Source organism: Hirundo rustica, chromosome 1, assembly GCF_015227805.2.
Source record: "Hirundo rustica isolate bHirRus1 chromosome 1, bHirRus1.pri.v3, whole genome shotgun sequence".
Classification (NCBI taxonomy): Eukaryota; Metazoa; Chordata; class Aves; order Passeriformes; family Hirundinidae; genus Hirundo; species Hirundo rustica.
Window position 1 is genome coordinate 1,736,398 of NC_053450.1, and position 17,337 is coordinate 1,753,734.

Sequence of the window (17,337 nt, forward strand, 5' to 3'; positions counted from 1 at the left end):
CAACCAGCCATGACCTCCCAACACAACACTGTGACAAGAGCAGCCTTTGGCCGGCTGACCAAGGAAGAAGTGAGTGGGAGTGAAAAGCAATTCTCTGTTTACAGAGAGAGTTGGTCAAGCTGGTGTTGCTGAATTTGCGTCACTTTGTGGCTGATCTTTTTCAAAAGGTCACTGGAGGTTCTGGAAAATACTGCATTAGAAGTTAAGATGAAGAGAAACTTCCCTTATTAAATGAGACATAAAGAGGTCATGCTGTTTATTGAAAAACATTAAAAGAAGAAAAGCAGTGCCTAGGTTGTGGCACAGACCTACCTGCACCAGAGGAAACTGTGCCTGTTGAAGCTTTTCAATCTAGCAGAGAAAGGCACAACAAATACCAGAAGCAGAAAACCGAAGACCAGAAAAATCCAGATCAGAGGGAAGTCACACATTATTAACAATGATTAATCACTGAAACAAACTATACAGGGAGGAGACAGAATCTCATCTCCTGATGTTTTCAGAGCAAATGTATTTGCTTTCTCAGGCAAGATGCTTTCAGTAAATATATGTTATTGATCTTGATACAGGAAGAACAAATAGAATTTAAGAAAGTGTTCAAAAATAGGACTTAATGACCCCTATTCTCTTATCTCTTCTTCTAAAGCTTTTATGAGTCTATGAATTGTACCTAATTAGCAATAGTTAGTCATTACAGAGATAATGAGAACACCCTGGTTAGATCAGAACCAAGATCATTTGCATAGAACACCTCCAAACAAGCACAAAAGTCTGACAGACAAAAAATTACTATCAATTGACTATGGGAGGAGTGAAAATATCTTTTTCCTCTGCCCCATTGAACTTTATCCTCATTTTCTCTCAGGGAGTTTGTTCTGTCCTGGACATCTTTGGTCTGGGACACTTTGTGTTTTCACACCTGTCATTTTGCTTGCAAACCTTTTAAAAGAATTATATTGTCTCAAAATGTACAATCTCCCCAGCTTGCTCTTTGTTGCAGAGGCTGAATGCAATGCCTGAGTTCCTTTTCAGTCTGACTGTTCAACTCTGCTTAAAAGCATCACTTAGGAGATGTCCCATATGGGCACCCAAAGGTAGTGGATATTCAGATGATTAAAGGAAGAGAGTAATACTTTGGTATTTCATAACAGCATGAATATTGAGGGCTGTCATATAATGCCTGTGCAGGAGTTGGTTTATGTTAAAGTGATCTCAGAGAGAATTATACAGTCCAAAATTATAGCATCACTGTTATTATTTTTATGACAATATTAAATAATGCCAAGATTTGCATTTTAAGCCATTTTCTTCCCTTAACTAGCTAATCTTCACCCAGAACAATGCCCTGTAACAATATATAATATCAGGCTGGGAACAGAATTATTCTGGGGGTTGGAGCATTAATTAGGAGCAACAGGATTCTGATTTATTCTATTCCCATTCATCAACATGGCTTGAGTCCTCTTTTTCTGATCTGCTTTCTGTTGTTTACCTGTTTTTCTTTGGCCTGTTAGTAAAGTATCCAGGATTCCCGAGCAATCTCCCACCTAAATACTGCCAGACTTTGAATGGATTCATTTCCAAGAAGAGATGAAAGCAGCACAGTTGTTCCAAAATGGGCATAGGCCAGAACATTCCATGCTCACAGCCAACTGCTCATGAACTGTCTACACACCAAGAGTTATTGGCAGGCAGCGTATGGCGAATGTGCTGCTCTTCAGAAAACTGTGATCTCTTTGTGAGCCACTTTTAAGTAGATAAACAGACCAAATGGTTTGTTATGAATTATACAGGCTATTTCTATATGTCACCAGATGTGTTTCAGTGTAAAATCACCAGTCTGCAATGATTAGTTATCAAGTTGGAGATGAGGGGAGCTTGGACAGGCATTTTCAGCTTGCTGGCTTTTAAACACTTGCCAAGCTAAATCAAATTATGCCCAGATATCAAATTGTGCCTAATAAACTCCAGTACTGATAATGAGCACCTGTGTTTTTCACTGCTGAGTCCCAGTGTTGCAGCAAAGATTCATAGGGAAGAGGAATTGTTGAGTGTGAGCATAAAAGTGACCACTGCACTTGCTCCAGTAATTGCTGGCCACCACAATGTTATTGAAGCAAGTCAGATGAGGAAGTGTGGAGGTTTGTCCCCGTGCTAAACACAGATGTGGATGTACATCATCCCTTGCCATGCTTGGAAGGTATCCTTGCTCTTGTGTGCAACTTCAGCTTTCCATCACAGTAAATTTCTGCAATTTTTTTCTAGACTTGTGTCCTGTAATTAACTTCAGATCAAGTTTTAGCCCTTCACTCTTGAATTCAGGGAACTACCTTACAATTTAAGAATATGGATGGACAGTCACACATAAGCTGTGAGCTTTTGTCATCTTCATGTAGTTTTCTCTCTCCAACAAAAAAAGCTCATAGAATTGTTTAGGTTGGAAAAGTCATCTAAGATCATTGAGTCCAACCTTTCCATCAGCAATTCCAAAGCTCCCCCTAAAGCCTGTCCCTAAGGGCCACACACAGCTTTTAAATCCCTCTGGGGATGGAGACTACCACTTCCCTGGACAGTCTGTTCCAATGCTTGACAACACTTTCCATGAAAAAAATTTTCTTCATGTCCAACCTAAACCTCCCCTGGTACAACAGAAGGCCGTTTCTTCTTGTGCTGCCCATTGTTCTCTGGGAGAAGAGATCAACCCCACCAGCTACACTCTTCTGGCGGGGAGTTGTAGAGATGGTTGTCTCCCTGATCCTCCTTTTTTCCAGGCTGAGCTCCCTCATCAGGCTTGTCCTCCAGCCCCTTTCCCAGCTCTGTTGCCTTCTGTGGCCATGTTCCAGCACCTCAATGCCTTTCTCATTGTGATGGGTCTAAAACTGACCCCAGGACTCCAGGTGTGGCCTCCCCAGTGCCCAGCAGAGAGGGACAGTCACTGCCCTGGTCCTGCTGGCCACACTATGGCTGATCCAAGCCAGGTGCCTTTGGTCTTTTTGCCCACTTGTACATGTGCTGGCTCATGTTCAACCAAATCAACACCTCCAGATCCTTCATCACCAGGAAGCTTTCCAGACAGAGGAGTCTTTAGATGAGGTTTACCTCAGAGGGGAATAAGTTCAAGCAAGAAATACCTGGGAAGTTCATTTGGGAAGGGCGGTGGGGAACCCAATCCCTGAAAAGCCAACTGTATAGAACACAAGAGCATGTTAAAAAAACCCCATCCTTCCCTCTCTCCCAGGCCATAATTTCTGCTCGAATAGCAGGCTGATTGATGCTGGGGTGCTCACCCTGGCTGGAAGGTGAACTTTGTCTTCATGCTTACACAGTCTGATTTTAATTTAACGTTTCTCTTTCGCCCCTGTGGGTTCCTGTCCCTGCCCTGCTCTGTGAGTTCACTGGGTTGTATGAGTTATATGCTAATCATTCTGCCAGGGCTGGGCTCATCCATCATCTGGGCTCCCGCGGGTGGATGAAGCTGGGTGGCTGTCCTCCTCGCTCCACACCCCACAGCCCCCAGCAGTCTGGAGGAACAGGCTGGTGGGCAGAGTTAGACCTGCTGGGAAAAGGGGAGGAGGGTTTACTTGGTGGAGTAGAAAGGCCAATGTGATGCCCATTCCTCTCCACCGTGCTGGAAGTCTCCTCTCTCCACGCAACTTTTCCTCCAGACAAAACGATCATCCCCAAGCTCAGTGTGAGGGTGGGGTGCTGGGGAGCTCCAGAAAACAGCATCAGTGTCAGTAAACTGTCAGGAACTTGCCTTGCTCATCACAGGGTTTGGGTAACTGCCAAGGACCCTACAGTAATTCAGGTGAGTTTCTTCCCTGCTAAATGAGTTTACAGTGATGAATAGTGTTTTCTGGGTAATTTAATAATATTAATGGGATCTCATTAGGCTGGCATTCATTAACATTCTTGAAGGTGTATCCCCTGCTGGCAGTCTTTGGAAAGACTGGGGTAGAAAAGGAAAACCAATATCCTAATTCATTCACATCCCTAAATACTTCCAATGAGGCAAAGGTTTTAAAGCACTTTATTGGTTTGGTTTATTTAATTTACGTCGCTCATTGTGTACTGTGGTTTTATTTCCTACACAGGCAGTAAAGCCAATATTGTTTAGCCAAAAGTGCCCCCAAGAAAAATGATATTAGAATTAGAAATAGATATCAAATGGCCAGAATTATTATTATGACTATTATGGTCCAAGAATCAGATGATGGAAATGCAATAATTTACTCAAAATAAATCTGTCTCCAGAGCTCAAGTAACCTCTCTGTATGAGATAGCAGGGCTGATAGCACTGGTAGCTGTCGTCTCTGCCACTGCTCCAGCTATTGAAAAGGCTGGAAAGAGAAAAGGTATTCACAGAGTTTGTTTTGATCTCTCAGAATGAGACTGTCTCCTTGATTTGCATTAAATTACACCTCTCACTCTGTGGAACTCTCTTTTCTTTTTTTGCTCTGCAGGACACATGAAGGTAACAATCATCACCACCAACAAACAGAATAACAGGATCAGAACAAAGGATCATTCCAGAAATTAAGGTGCTGCCATGATGTTCCAGGAAATCCACAGCGGCAAACTGAAAGGGAAATTTAGGTTAAAATTTCTATTCAAACAGAAATCTCTCAAAATATATTTCTGTGCTTCATGTTCTCACTGGCCAGATCATAACATTGTGTGCAGTTTAATTTTCTGAGCAAATGACAGTTTTCTGCAGAACGTTTGTTTGGAAACCAGTGCAGGAGATACTAACTTTAACTCATGTGCTCCCTGATATTCACCTTATTTAATTTCTCCCAAATTTTCCTATTCACATAATTTGTCCATACCTTTAAAGAAACCCTTACTCTCAGAAGCTCATACAGTCAATTGAAAAGTGCCTCATTTTTAAGAGAAACTCTTATTTGCAGTAAATATTTACTTCAATTTCTGAAAAAACCCTCAACTCATCCTTCATAAAACTGAAATTTCAACTTTTAAATATTCTTAATTCTTTTTATGTTGTATGGTGATGAGTACAATTTTGGATGGCAAAGACTTAAACAAGTTGTTTCTGTGTTAGAACACCAAAAAAAAGTGTAGACAAAAGAAGTGATATTTTTAATAAAATGTTTTATTTGAGACAAATCCTCCCACATTTTTCATCACAAATTTCAGATAGTGGTGTGGTTTTTTTTTTTTTTTTTTTTTTTTTTTTTTTTTTTTTTTGGTTTTTTTTTTTTTTTGTTTTTGTTTTTGTTTTTGTTTTTTTTTTTGTTTTTGTTTTTTTTTTTTAACGCCAGCTGTAGTTTACCTCTGGTACCAGAATGAAACCCCTATCATGATAAAAGCCTCCACATCCTCAGAGCTCATATTTCATGCCATTTTTGCACCAGAAGAGTGAATAATTCAGCAGATTGGAGTAATGAATCATTTTCTCATCCCAAGGCGGCTGCTGCTCACGATGATTAATACTGATTTATGTATTACTCATGACTGTCTCAACCAGGTCAGGGCCTCGCTGTGTGACATCCTGGATGGGAGACACTGAATAAACACTTCCTGCCCCAAATTGCTTCCAGTGTAAGGTTTTGTTCTTTTGGCCCTCGCCAGTGGGTAACTGACCTTAGTAAGCAGCCGGCTTTCACCCACACCAGCCTTGGAGAAGAGTGGGGAAGAGAGAAGAAGGGAGGGAAGAGAGGAAAGGAAAAGAGAGAGGAGAGGTAACAGGGGAACGGTCTTCTGATTGCATAAAAACCTTGCCAGTTTATCCTACCTTTGATAAACACCAGTTACTTTTTGTTGTTGTTGTTGTTGTTTTTTCAGCAGCTTTATCTTATGTCACCTGGAAAAAAACCTGTATGATGGGATGTCATTGGAAACAAGGGACCCAGAAAGAGGCATTTCCAGGCTTCTTGACAGTGTTGTTGGGAGCTGCAGTTACATTATTCAGCTCCTCATGCTGGGATGTGTTTAGGCTTTCTGACAGGCTGAAGTCCCTGGCCAGCAAGGAGCAGAGAGATGAAACACAGTTTATGCACAGCTCCATTTCTGTGCCTTTATTAATCCTTAAAAAAAAACCCAAAAAAACAAACCAAACCAAAACAAAAAACCAAACAACAACAACAACAATAATATATTTTCAATATAACAATGCCACCAGTGATGAAATCTCTGCAAAGGTAACAGTTTGCACCCAGGAGGAGAAGTGGGCACTGGACAACTGTGAGACAATCGCACCACCATTGCATCTTCTCAAAACAGAAAAATGGACTGAACTTTCTGAGGCACACTAGACATTAAAAAAAAAAAAAAAAAAAAAAAAAAAAAAAAAAAAAAAAAAAATCACGTATTTTTTTGTAGGTGGAGATTATGTCTTATGACCTCCCATTTTCTCAGAACATTGGAGAAACCTGTTGCTGTTGTTATTGTTATTTTTATTGTTATTGCTGTTGTTTCATGATTATTACTAGAAAATAATTGTGTTAATATAATTAAATTAAGCATTATTATTATTATGTCCCAAGCACAGATTAAAAGGGTTATTATCAAACAAAAAGGATAAAAATATAAAAATGAGGAAGTCTTGGTCCATGACGTGGGACTGCCCTGATCTCCCTGGCATCTCTCCAGCCCATCCAGATGCTGTTTCCACACTGAAACAGGAGCAGGACAGGGTGGTTTTGAAAAGGTGTTGCTTCCCTTCTGATCCTCATACTGTGCTCAGATTTCTCTCTTTGCTCATCCTGCCTCACACATGACACCTGGGAGTGCTGTACTCAGTGGTGTGTGATACTTTTTAACCTAGAATCTCATCCTTCTGCCTTTCTTGACAGGTGTTTTTACCTGGTCAGCTTTGGAGGGTTAAAAATTAAGCTCATGTGAATTCGAGACAGTAGAGTTTACCCACAACTATCTCTCTCATCCCTGTCACTCCATAGTGAGGAATGGGATTTTTCTTCAGGAATCCTCTGCGATTTTTCTCCCTGAAGGGAAAAAAATTAACTCAAGGGAACCTGACTCACACATGCCCAGCTCAGATGTGAAGTGGTATCTGCAGGCTGGGATCAAGCCTCATCTATAAATAGGACAGTTTGGCTGTGGAATAAAGTCCTCTTATCTGTGGGTGATGCCCCTGTAAAGGATGCCCTGGAGGAGCGAGATAACTTTATGGTTCAAGTGTGTCTGTCCCAAAATATTCAGGAACTGCAGCTGCAGGGCTACACCAGCGATGCATCGATACCAGCAGAGCGGCTCCTCCGCTGTTTCCTGCTCAAACAAGCATCATTCATTTTATTGTCCTGCACCAGGGAGGAACAACCCAGCATCACAAATGCCTCCAGTCAGTGATTAGAATAACAGAGATCTACTTTTTTTTCCCAAAAAAAGGTAATTTCAGCCTGCAGTTTCTGCCAGAGAGCCCAAAAATAGTGGTGTCAATTTATCCTGATCAATAATTTCTCCCTAAAAAAAAAGTGCTGTTCCAAGTTCATGTGCGTATTCTAAACTTGGAGTGCCCCATTAAAAAAAACCTTTTAAGAATGCATAGGTCTGGGATTACCTATTTGTTGTCCATCATCATCTGTCTCTTTCTTGCCCTGTTTATGATTGCAAGGTTAAGATATTTTCTGTTTTTTATGATTTTTTTTTCTTCTCAGTTTCTAGAATCATAACTTTTGGGGCTTTTTTTTTTTTTTTTTTTTTTTTTTTTTTTTTTTTTATGGTGGGTCTCCAGACCCCTTCTCATTACTTTTCTCCAGGAAAATTAACCCACAGACACACATTTATCCATTATTGTTATACAAAGGTCCCATAACAATACTTGTCTTTGCCAGCTACATTCCAAATGGAAATATTGTTCTTTCTCCTTGACATTGACCCATAAATGTCCTGTTGTCTGCACAAATCTGTGCTACAGACTGTTCCCCTCTCAGGGGTTGGAACTAGGTGATTTTAAGGTCCCTTCCAACCCAAACCATTCTATATTTTTATGATTCTCCGCCTTCCTTCGTCTACTGGATGATCCAACTTAGAACTCAAAATACCTGCAAGCCAGCACAGCATTTTCTTTTGCCTCCTTCCTTGTTCCTGTCAAAAACACCATTTCCTTGATTGCCATACACGCCCTGAATGTCCATCAGCTCCAGACCAGGTTTGTCTCTCATCCACCCATCCAAATTGTGCCTTGGTTTTGCAGATACCCCCTGGCCACCAACTCTACAACCTCCCTTTTCTGACCTCTCTGCCAAACCAGTGGGCCGAGGTCTTTTACACCTCCCCCAGGGCATTTTTCTCTGCATCCCTCTCATGCAACATTGGGAAAGTCAATTGCTCAGGCTATTTTTACACATCTCTGTTGAGTCCAGCAGTTCCCTGTGTACATAAAGATACTGTGCAGTTTTTTAAACACTGCCTTGCTTCTCACCTCCCAGATTTTCTGCTGTCAAGGAGCAAAACCTTCCTCGTGGACAAGATTCCTCCCTACCCAGTAACCCTGTGCCCTTCTCAAGCGTGAGCATCAGCTTGAGAGCCCAGCAGGCACCAAGCCCTGAGATTCAGGGCAGGATTCATTTCACCAATCCTGTTACACCTATCATAGAAACATCTATACCACAGTTCTTTGCCTGGAAGTTCCCTGTACAATCAGTGGGGGAAAAAAAAAAACAACAAAAAACCCCCCAAAAAGATACTCCAGGGTCCAGCTGACCCACTTTATTTTGGGATGACTATTCCTAATGACAAGAGGCATTGTACACAGCTGTACAATGCTCCACTGCCTGAATTGACTGGATCCCTCCCAATTAGCTCAGGGCAGGAGTTTCCTGTGAAGACATCACACGTAGATGAGACCTGCTTACATTACCAACTGTAAAAAGAATTTGCTGCTGTCAAGTGCGCCACTTTTTTCTTTATTTTCTTTTTCCCACAGTGAGGTGAAAGCATTTAGCATCCTTGCAGGAAGAAGCCACTGGCAAGGTGTAGGCTCTGAATACCAATCCAGAAATAACACTCAAAGAACTGACTGCTTCCTTGGAAATGAAAGTTCAGATGGAAAATTTATGTGCATTCAGCCCGGGCCTTTTATTCAGCATCCACAACAATTTCCACACAGGACATTTTGGGTTAATTAGGTCAGCTCAGATTAGTCACAGTTGTCCTAAAGAATGTTTTTAAGTAGGTTTCCCTCCTTAGAGCTCTGTGGGATTAGTAAGAGTCTCGTCAAAATACATGGACATAATAGCCTTTTCTGGGCTAGGGCTGTACAAAGTTTATTTAGAGAACGCTATTTAAAAAAATCCAAGTTCTAGTTCAGCTCCCTGTGAGCACAAGGAAATAAATAGTGTCCCTGTAGTGCAAAGATGTGTCCCTGGAAGTAAACAAAATAAGGGATACTTGCCACCCCTGCCCTTTGACTTCAGACCTCCAGACCAGACTGATGGCAGGTTTCCCACGGACTCAATAAAATGTGTCCATTATTGCAGTCTGTAAAGTAGAGCTCGGAGGTCACACTATCCTGCAGAAAATACTCAGAGGAGGGGGAAAAGGTTTGGGTTTTTTTTTTAATGTGAATGCTGTTTCATGTCACCCATGCCAGCCGAGATCAGCCACCCCTTGTCCCTGGCTGTCACACTGACCATTGCGACTCAGATATTTCCTGAACTGATGGAAAAGATTTTGTGGGATGTTATAGGCCCATGTCTAGTGGTGATCTTTGTGTGTGTTCCCCAGTGTCATGGCCCATAAATCTGGGGGTCCAGCCACCACAAATCCCTTTGGAATCATCTCTAAGAGAACTGCAGCTGTCCCTGTGTTTATGGTTGGGCACAGACACAGTTGGGAGCTATGGAATATCCTTCAAACCTGGCTATAATCAAGCCCATGTCCATCAAATGTTCTCAGTGACAATGGTCCTCCTGCTGGCTGAGCTGACCTTGGAGAGGTTTCAGCATGAGCAGGAGTTCGCCAAGTGTGCATTGGTGTCACCGAGACACACAAAGCAGTCACACGCAGACAAGAGATATTTGCAGAGGTCCTTCCGATCCAGCTCCCAGCTGAGAGAGCGGAGAGAAGAAGAGAGCCCCTTTGTTTATTTTTTACTTTTTATACATTTGTGGGTCTAGCAGAAGATTGGCTTTTTGGGGTTTCCACCCCTCAGCCTCAGTGGCCAGACCGATTGTTAGTTACAATTGTTTTCAGGTTAGAAATATGCAAACAAAGGACAGAGAATGAAAAACAAAGGACTTGTTTATGTTACATCTGTGGGAAAGGTAGAAAACTGCTCTTAATATTGTACAATAACTAAAAAGATCTGACTGCATTTAAGAAAATCAAAAGGCTCAGAAAAACCAGGGTAACACATTGGGGCTGGGTGAGGTTGTTCTTGTGTCACACTCTCTGGATGGATACCGTAGTGTGTTGTCTATTCTTTTTCAGCCTTTTGAGTTTGCATTTTTGTAGCAGAGTTTCTCACGCATTGTAACATAAACAAAGTGATTGTTTTTGCATTCCTTCTTGGAGGAGGGACAATTGATGGACTTCTAGTTTGACCTGTGGGGTTGGAGAGGTGGCAACCTCATTCTCCAATCCCTGGTCATTGTCCAGGATCTATATAAATCGGGGCTGAGAAATAAATGCTTCCTTCTTTTTGCTCTTTTGCTCTGACAACTTGACTGCATGTCGTTCTTTTCGTGTCCGTCTAGTGACAGTGGTGGCCACTCCAGCTCTGGCCAGCCTGAGCTCTGCCCTACCTTGTTGTTCTTTATCTCACAATCAGCGATGGTCAAAGCCATTCCAAGTGTAATTGATGTGTCTCCAAACCCAGAATATCTTGTGTATGTTCTGGAGGAGAAAAAGAGAATGAATGGGGCTAGAAGGGTGAGGATTTGGGCACAATTTAACCCATTGCCCATTTCTATTCCCTGTGACCCTTTGGGTCACCCATGCCTCTGAGTCCTCTTTGTATCCTGTTAGGGATGCCCCAGATTCCCTTCAGCTTTCACTGAGATAAGAGGTCCAGAAACTCTTCCCATTGCTTTGCCCTTGTCCCTCAGCATTGGCCTAAGAAGGTGGTGTCCATCTCATCCTCAGGGATGGAAACAGGACACGGGGGCTGTTAATGCTTCCTGAGGTAGGGGATGAGGAGATCATGGAACAATCCTCTCCCCTGGGGTCTGCCAGCCCACTTCAGTGGCAAAACACTCTAGAAACGGAGATCCCTCAGCCTGAGAAGGGATTGTCAATCTTGGCCTCATTGTAGGTCTCTTTCTGATGTTTAACTCCAACCATGTGCTGGTTGCAACCTTTCCAAGACATTCCTTAATATGTTCTCCTCCAGTAGCTGTGATCCTACAAATATTTTTGTTCCCAAATGGAGAGGAGAAGAAGAGTGACCTTCTCCCAAATGGAGCCTGGGTTACAACCCCATCCGATGGAGATGCTACGTGGAGGAGAATAAAAGAGATTAAGGTGTTGCCTTCACTGGGAAAATTTGAACTGACTTAAGATGAACAATGTCAAGATCACTATTTCTCAGGAACAAGAGGTTCTTGGGATAGAGAGGGGACAATGCCAACCCTGAGTGCAGCTCTTCCCTGCTGCCTCCCTGTGGATGGACACCTCTACACAACATCACCGGGAAAAAAAAACCTCCAAGAATTATTTCTGCTAAGGGTCTTTCCCAGAGTTGAGTAGAAACACTCCTGAGATCATCACTGGGAATAATCCCTCTAGAGGCTGATGTTGTGGGATTGCATAGCTGTAATCCCCAATAACCCCTACCAGGAACACCTCAGACCCCCAGTGTTTATCTGAATGTGATTTATCAAACCCCAAACACTTCTGAATCCTGAAAGAGAGCTGGATATGTCCCTCTCTCAAAACATTACAATAATTTGAATAAGAGAGGGGAGTCTACCAGGAATCACCTCCCCTTCCAAGTGGGTACAAATAGGTCCATCCTCGCCCCATCCTTGAAACAACACAAGGGCAAATATTTGCCTTTAAAAGGCTTTTTTTCACATGGATTCATTGCAGCAGGGAAAGGAGCCTTCTGGAACTGACACTGCTCCCAAATCCACCACACACTTCAGGGCTCATTTTCACAGGAGGGAGCCGAAGAATTCAGATACTTCCACTCCTTTGTGCTACAGGTGTGTTTAGCATGGTTAAACAACATAAAATAAAAAGAGAAAATAAAATGCATAAATAAAATGCGCAGAGATAACACGGTAAGAAACTGTTGTTCCAAAAATATGCGGCACATTTGTGCAGCCCTAAAAATTATGGGCACTATTATTGTGAGCTGAAGTGGTTCCCTGAGTTTAGTTTTGCATCTGCCTTGTTTAATGGTGGCTACTCCTATTACCCACTGGTAACGGCGCACAGCTCACAATCAAACACCTTGGGGGGAGTCCTGGGGACCAGAGGGTGGGGAGGAAAGAGGGATATCGCCAGGATATTTCCACAGGTACTCGAGTCCTTTGTCACCTTCCGGCAAACAGAAATGCTGCAACTTCTAAAATAAATTTTTGCTTGTCTCACTGGATCATGCACTGACATGAAATTATACAGGTTTAGGGCAAAGCTGGGTAAACACAGGCAAAATATCACAGCTCAGCAGCCGTGCGTGAATCCCTGGGCAATGGGCACACAAGTGTCCAGGAAAAGGCTTTTGGAGCAGCTCTCCTCTGAGTGCTGTAAAGCCCCCCTTGAAGATCCTAGAGGGATCAGGCACTGGATGCAGGTGCATCATTCCAGCTCCTTTTGGGAGTCTGACAATGTCCAGACCCCATATCAGACGTTGTGTTCTCAGACACACCAGGGTGCACTGCCATCAGGAATGACAGCTTTGGGACATCTTGGCAAACTGGTTGGAAACACCTCAGGGGTGTGGTTTTAGCTGGGAAATCAGCTCTGGGATCTGCTACTGGGAAGACAAAGGCAGAATCGTAGCAGAGAGAGAGGAAAGTGAAATATATCCTGGTAAGGAAGTAACAGACACCAAATGATCATAATTTGGGTACTTGAGCCCTGATCCCGCCCTTCAGCTTTAGCATCTTCCTCCCTTCTTGCATCAGCAGAAATGAGGGGAGGCTGAAGTGACCTTCAGGGTTGTTGGACAGAGAAACTGAGATTTTGGGGAGGGATCTTTTGTCCCCTTAGGTTCCCTCATATTCTCATTCTGAATTTTTGTCCTAGGGTAACTTTATGATGCTTGTATCCCCAATCGTCTGTTCTGTTTGTGCTGTATATTGAGTCCTGTGCCTTTAAGACTGGTTCTAAGAGCAAGGAGAAGCGCGGAGTTTGTTTTGAGAAAACTGCCCGACTCCTCCACATTCTTCTGCGGACAGCGTGTTCGGCGGAGGCTTGGAGAGACTGCAGGACAGAGATCTTTTTTTGCTTTTAGTTAGTTTCAGCTAGCTAGGGCAGAGAATTTCCCTGGACTGTTTTTTTTTCCTTTTTCTTGGAACTGTTTAAACCTGCTCTGGACTGAAAACCCAGGGGAGCACTGGGGGCTGCACCTGCGGCCCACCGGGGCCTGGACCTCGGCATTTTCCAGCAGCGCCGGAGGGACTGGGACTGAGGAGACGCTGAGAGAGAGCCGAGCTCCACCCACGGCAAGGACTTTCTCAGTTTGCCATCTCACTTCAGAAGGAGAGGTTTTATTGTTTCATACTATTCATTCTTTATACTTGTATGCACTTCATTCGTTTAGTAAAATAGTTTTTTCCACTTTTCTCCAAAGAGGGTTTTGGTTTTTTTTCCGGACCGGTTGGAGGGAGGGGCCACGTGGGTTTGCTTCCTTGGAGGGATCCTATACAGGGGTTTTCTCCCAAATTTGTCCCAAACCAGGACAATTTTCCACCAAAACTTCCGCAAAGGGGAGTTCTTTCATTACTGTCATCTGTAATTGGAGTTTTTGAAAAGGGGTATGAATGTGCTTGACCACTAAAGACCCTCCAGACACCAACATTTGGATGTTTCTGGCCAATTACTGATGTGATTTGAAGACCTGGAGGACCTTTACACAATGGAGTGAGGTGTCAGTCACCAAGAGAACAGCCAGAAGGGTTTACACCCCCCTTAGATGTGCATTGAATACTCCTGACATCTCACACATAGATGAAAGATAGGGAGAGATTCCTAAAAAGTATCTTGATACCAAGATGGAGTAAAACTTTAAGCCTGTTGTGAACTGAAATTCCCTTGAAATGGCTTGATGACCTTAAGAGGTGTTTTCCAGGCTAAATGAGTCTGATTGTAACACAGGGAGTTTTGGGTGGGGATTCACAGGGAGTGGCTCTGTGAGAAGAACAGTTTGAGTGCCTATTTTAAGTGTGTGGATAAAGCCTGTGATGAAGACAAGACACAAGGAGTGGTAGGGATAGCAAATGGTCCGTGAGAGACACTTGGGAAACAAGGTTTGCACTAAGTGGAACTACCATCACCTTCTCTGAAAACTGGGTGTTTCTTGACCTTGAAAAAAACTCCTGTCAGAGCCCTCTGTCTTCCAGTCTTCCTCTCCTTCCCCTTGGTAATTAATCACCCCTGGGGAGTTTGGGAAGTCCTTTGAATACCTGCACCTCAGGCAGAGAATTTCAGAGCTTTGAATGTTGTAGAAAAGTGACAGGAGGGGTGTGAAAACGAGCCACACATGCTGTTTTCATGGCTGAGACTTGATGTGCCTTGGATGTAGAAGCAGCGCTGATTTATACTCATCCCACACTCACCAAATTAAATTAGGTGACTTAAAATTAAAAATACATATTTATTTTAGCCAGCCTGGGTATTCCAAATGAACTGAAAAGGAAAAAAAGGATGGAATATTACAAATGAGACAATTAAGCAAAGCTAGCAGAAGGAATTGTATAAATTACAGTCCTGTGATGAACACAGGGCTTTGATGCAAGGGAGGGGAGCTGGGAATGATTCCAGAGATGGAGAGTGGTGGGGATGTGTCTTGGGAAAGGACTGAAAGTAGGAAGAAAAAAAAAATTAACTCTGAGAAAATCCATTAGTATTGATTTAGAGAGATAATCAAGGGGAAGCAGTCTCAAACGGACAGGATAGAGGGTTAATGGCAACACATGAATGCCACGATGCTCACACAGCTCCTCCAGCAGCACAATTGCACTTCTGGGAGAGCCTTGATCCATCCCTGGTACCTCCTGACCTGGCCGGATTCCCAGCACTGGCTAGGTGTGAGGAAGCTCCTGGGTGTGAAAAAGGATTAGATCAGACCTGAAGGCTCTTCCCCTGGAAAATGCTCAGGATGGAACCAGGAGCAAATGGAAAGGGTGGTTGCTGCAGTCAGAGGGAAGTCAATGGGAGAAGAGACAACTTTCAGAGCAGCTTCTTGCCAAACTTTGATGATTTTGGAAGAAGTAAAATTCCCAGAATCTCTAAGAGAAGAAGACAAAATTGACCATGGGTATTATTCACAGCTTGTTGGAAACTAGAGATGCTCAGCGTGTTGCAGATTCTGGTTCCAGACAGGTGAACTCTTCCTGAATGCAGAGCAAACAAGATTTTCTGGTGAATACACTGAAAATGTTTCCAGAGCACACAAATTTTACTGGCATGAAGAGGATCCTGCTTAATGTGGCAGGAACACCTTCCACCAGTCCATGTTACTTCAAGACCAATCCAACACTAGCCTGGAACACTTCCAGCCACAGCTTCCCTGTGCCAGGGCCTCACCACCCTCACAGGGAAGAATTTAATTTCCATTTTGTGTGTGTGGCCGTGCAGTTTCTATGCATGTTTAAAATATATGCTTTACGTTTTTTCCTCGAACAATTCAACACAGTAATATTTTGGTCACAACCAAATCAAATCCCTTTGGGATTAGTTTTTCAAAGGGAAAAATAATTTCCATGCAGAGGCTTGGGCTGTCAGTGGAGGAGATTTAGAGATTGTTGAGTAACGCATGAGCTGGATTAAAGCAGTGTATGGGTCTTCCATACTGATTTTTACTTCATCCACCTGTCAGGCAGTCATTTTCACATTTCACAAGTCCTATTGTCACTACAAAATCCTAAAATCACATTTTCCACTGCACCCAGTGGCTGTCTCATCCCTGGAATTGTTCAAAGCAGGGCTGGACAGGCCTTGGAGAAGCCTGGCCTAGTGCCTGCCCGTGGCAAAAAATTTGAAATCTAATGGTCTTGAAGGTCTCTTCCAACCCCAACCATTCTGTGCTTCAATGAAATACTCCTACATAAACCCTTTTTAATCCTCCATATGAGTGTTTTGGTTTTGATTTTTGATTTCTTTTTTTTTTTTAATCCTGTGGATCACTGCCTTGGGAAGTAGATCTGTTTGACTCTGGCTGTGTTACAGATGAAGGGGAATTTAAGTGCTCCTTCAGTGTCTCTTAGCAGGTGTCTCTTTCCAGAGCTGTTATCTGTAGGTCTGAGATCCGAGATCTGCTTGATAACCAAATATCAGCGCTCTTGAATACAGCATTCACTTTCCTTGAGAGCTTCCTGCAAACCCCAGTTTAGCTGTGTACTGCAGAATTATTTATCTAAATACATACGTAACTACTATATAAATGCAAAGTGGTTATTACGGTTATTATTAAGGGGAGAGGAGAATTGCTGTATCCATCTAAATAATACTCTGGTAACTGTCAAAGAGCAAATACACTCTCTGCTAACAGGGTTTTTCTAATTCTAAGAGGAAGAATAACAGGGCTGGAGGCTGGAGGACATTTAGCAGCAAATATGAAAATGGGTTTGTTTGTTCCCCTCCTTTGTTCTGCTAAATTCTCCGTGCTTTGCTGCCTGCCTATTTTCCAAAGCTCCAAAGCACTTTCACCCTGCAGCAAGCTCTGAAAGCAATTTCACATGACCAGCAGAGCTGAAGGAGGGAGTGAAGGGGAAACAGATTGACTTTTCAATCCAAGGAAATGGAACAGGGCATGGAGAGAGACCCAAGAGACAGGCAGGTGTTGTGAACCAAGACAGCAGCCACAGGTCTGTATCTCATAAGGCCTGGCATTCCCTCCCTTTAGCTGGTTTGTGCTGATATATATATATACACACACACACACACACACACACACACATACACATATCACAGAATCACAGAATCACAGAATAATGAGGTTGGAAGAGACCTCTAAGATCATCAAGTCCAACCTATGCCTTAACACCTCAACTAGACTATAGCACTAAGTGCCATGTCCAGTCTTTTTTTTAAACACATCCAGAGATGGTGACTCCATCACCTCCCTGGGAAGACAATTCCAGTGCTTTATTATTCTTTCAGTGAAAATTTTTTTTCCTAATATCTAACCTGTACCTTCCCTGACGCAGCTTGAGACTGTGTCCCCTTGTTCTGTCAGTTGCTGCC